Below are 3,616 nucleotides of genomic sequence, written 5' to 3' on the forward strand. Positions count from 1 at the left end.
CTATTGATGTTATTTTTGTATAATACTTCACTGATAATATTGATGCTACTGTGCTTTATTCTGTAGCCAGCTCTGTAATTTAGCTAGTGAAAATACTAATTACCTTATTACCGCTGTACTGTATTTCTAGATACAGCACAAAAGACTGAGTTAGAAAATATGTATAAGCAACACTAACACATATTTTGATGATGAGAATGCCTTTCAAACCAGGAAATGGTTTTGTGCTGCCTTTCACAAGAAGTTCCTCCTCGTTCATGGCTGTGTCCCCCCTGCCCGGAGGTCGCATCACGAGCTCTGAGTGCTCAGGGGCTGGAGCTGCTGTCCATAGCAGAAACTGGTTGTGCTCACTCTCATGCATCAGTAAGCCATGGAGAGGAACAATGCAAGGCTGCTAATGTCATCCCTTTAGCATATTTCCACAGAGATTTTGAAGGCTTGCTTTTTCTTCATAAATATATGCTTGTTCTGACTCCAAATTGAGTTAAATTATAGGTACCCAGATTAACATTAGCTGTTCTTATTTTATTCCTTTTGTAACAAAAATTAAACTTCAAGAGGTGAGAAAAGTGTTATAATTTATTTCTTTAAAACAAAGCTTTTGATTACTTGTATGTGTCAAATTTAGCAGCAGAACTCTTAATAATCTTATGATGAGATCTGTGCCCTTTGCTCTCAAGGAAAGTTTTGTCGTAACTGATGCAGACTAGTGATGTGTTTTATCCCTGTTGTCCTATTTATAATTTGGTCTGATGCCCTCTGAGCACGTTCACCTCTCAATATTAGGTCAGTGTTAAAGCCCTTATCAACCTAAAAGGCTGGATTGCTATCAGGATCCAGCCTTTGTTGCCCCACAGTGCTATAAATTATATTACAATCTATTGTTAAAAATTAATAATATGCAACATAGAGGTCTGATGGAATCATGTTAATGAGAACACTGAAGCTTCATTGACTTGCAATATCATTAGAGCTCTGAGACAGGTTTATAGCCTTGTGCAAACTACATTTGTGTTGGTTTAGACACAGTATTTATTTGGTCACACCCAGCCAAATGTTTCCTTACTAAATTAAAATAAATGCTGGTTAGTTCAATGAACTACAAAGATATATAGTGTAATTTCAGGTTCTCAAGTCACAGATCATAAGCCCCAACAATGGAAATCAGCAGAGAATCAAAAATGATGGATATACTAGAGTGAATATGAACAAAGAGGGAAGGGAGTTCACTGGGTTGGGTGCAGTTAATATTTTGTGACTCAGGTAATGTGTAAAATTTGGAAATAACAGCTCCTATTTGTACTCTGCCCTGGTCTTTATGTAACTCCTCCCTGTATAGACATATGTACACACCTTGCAAGCATAGTTAACCAAAATGTAATCAAAATTACATCTGTCTGCTTTCACAAGACTTGCCTCTGTAAAGCATCTTTAGGGGCTGCTGGGCAGCTCCTCTGCTCACAAATGCCAGCGTTATGGTACTAATTTCCATCCAGAACAGCAGCACACATCTGATTTCCATTGCAGTGAGAATCAGACACTGGATCTTCATCACCTATGCTCTGAACAGCTCTGCTTTTTACTGGAAGCAAAGCAGAAGCAAGAAAATTACTTCTCCACTCTGTTCTCCAACAGTGCTTCAAATGAGGGAATGGTAGGAAAATCTTTCTAGAACTGGGGAATGGCTCATGCTCTGTGTTGGAAACATACCCTGCAGCCATGCAGAGCATGAGATGGAAAGGGAGGTTGGAGGAATCAGTACCATGCAGGGGTCACAGCTCTTACCTGCTCTGGGAAATGGATGCCAAGGTGGCTTCAAGTTCCCCATCTCCTTTCATGGCTAACACCTCCTTGCTGTAGCTGTCCCCAGGTTTGGTCACAGGGCTCTGCCTCCTGCTCTGGGGACAGGTGATTGCTTCAGTGACACCGTGGCAGCGCTGCTCATGCCAGCCAAGCATTAGATCATGATTCATACAGACATTTTTATTTTATGGAAATGGAAAGGAGGATAATTTAAGCGATTTATAAGCAGTTTAACAATATGAAACTTTCTTGCTTTCAGTCACTCCAGAGCAAATCCTGTACCAGCTTATCTATAAAGGCTACAAGGTCCTGGAGCACACAAGAGACAGGGAAATTTGGCAGGGGAAGGCTGAAGAGGGTTCAAGGAGGGTGGGCCTTGTGCTAGTGCTGCTTGTATGCTGTCACAGCTAGTGGGTGGAACTGAAACTGCTCTGTCCTTAATTGCATGGGTCAAGACCCCACCCAGCCTTGGACAGAGGTACCACACCCAGAGCATATGGCTACAGGGTTGAGAGATTACAGATTCCTCTCCCTGCCTCCATCCCATCTCCACTGGGCATCAGTGCCCCCACCTGACCTAGCTGGCTCTGGCACAGTGAGGACTTCCAGCTCCTCAGGATGTCCCAGGGGTGATGTTCATAATGCTTTGAAGCTGAAAACTGCCATGAGTGCTGCGTGCTGGTTCATCAGTGCCATCAATGTGTAGCTGACCATAACTCATTTTCCTGGGATAATTCCCTTGGCTGAACTGAAGCAAAGGAACTGTTTGATGACAATGTTTTAAGAAGCTGCCATTTCAGAAGCTATAGCTATGCCTGTGATGTATCACCCTGACCAACAGCAAGAGCAGAAATTTGGTTTTCCCTCTGAAGTGTGGAGCTCCAGTTTGGACCACCTCCCCTTATTTTTGTATTTTTTTTTTTTAATATCAGGCATGACCTACTAGTAAGCAAATCTGTTAATTTTTTTGCCATGGACTCGAATTATCACAAGGTCATGAATGACTACTTTAGGCCTAGCCCTCCCCCTCCTAAGTGTTTTTTAAAATCCAGATTTGTGTTTATTCTAGTGTAGTTGTGCAATGGGAATGTTTGGTAAAATTGCCATTTAATTTACAATAGACACTGCTTTAGCAGCTGTTTTATAGCAGTTTAACTACTCTGACCTAAATGACTGTTCTTAAGAGATTGAAAAGTAATTGAAAATGTAAAAAAGTCCAGGACCATCCTTTTTTTTTTCTGAAACATCTTTGAAATGGCTTACAAACAACTTGGATTCCTCTGCAGAATTCAGATTAGAGAGGAAAGAATGTCAGTTTACTGGGAATTGTTCTCTGACCACCTGAGAAAAATGAGTTTTTCATCCCCTTGAACATCATCTGGAGCTATAATAAAACATGCTCTCAGCTGGATTCCTTCTGTGTGAAAATAGACAGAGCTACATCATTGCACACCTAAAGGAAGCACACAGAACTATAAAAGCAATCTAAAATCTGGATTTTTTTCTTCTTCTCTGAGGCCACAAGTAATCTTCTGTAATCTCAATGAATATTATTTGAATGTTGAAAGAAGGATATACCTCTTCCTTCCCCTCTATGTGAGCAGTCCAACAGAGCTAGACATATTTTATACAGAGTTAAGTCACCTATCAGGATCATAGTATGAAAACCCTTAAGCAATAGCTAATGAAGGAACTGCAAAAATCCACAAAACTAAAAGGTAAGTTGTGAAAATTCACAAGTAAGTTAATAAAACTTCAGCTGAATGTTCATTCCAATCTGTAGCAGATGAATGAAATGTGGTGCTGGTGGTGT

Source organism: Geospiza fortis, unplaced genomic scaffold (assembly GCF_000277835.1).
Source record: "Geospiza fortis unplaced genomic scaffold, GeoFor_1.0 scaffold138, whole genome shotgun sequence".
Classification (NCBI taxonomy): Eukaryota; Metazoa; Chordata; class Aves; order Passeriformes; family Thraupidae; genus Geospiza; species Geospiza fortis.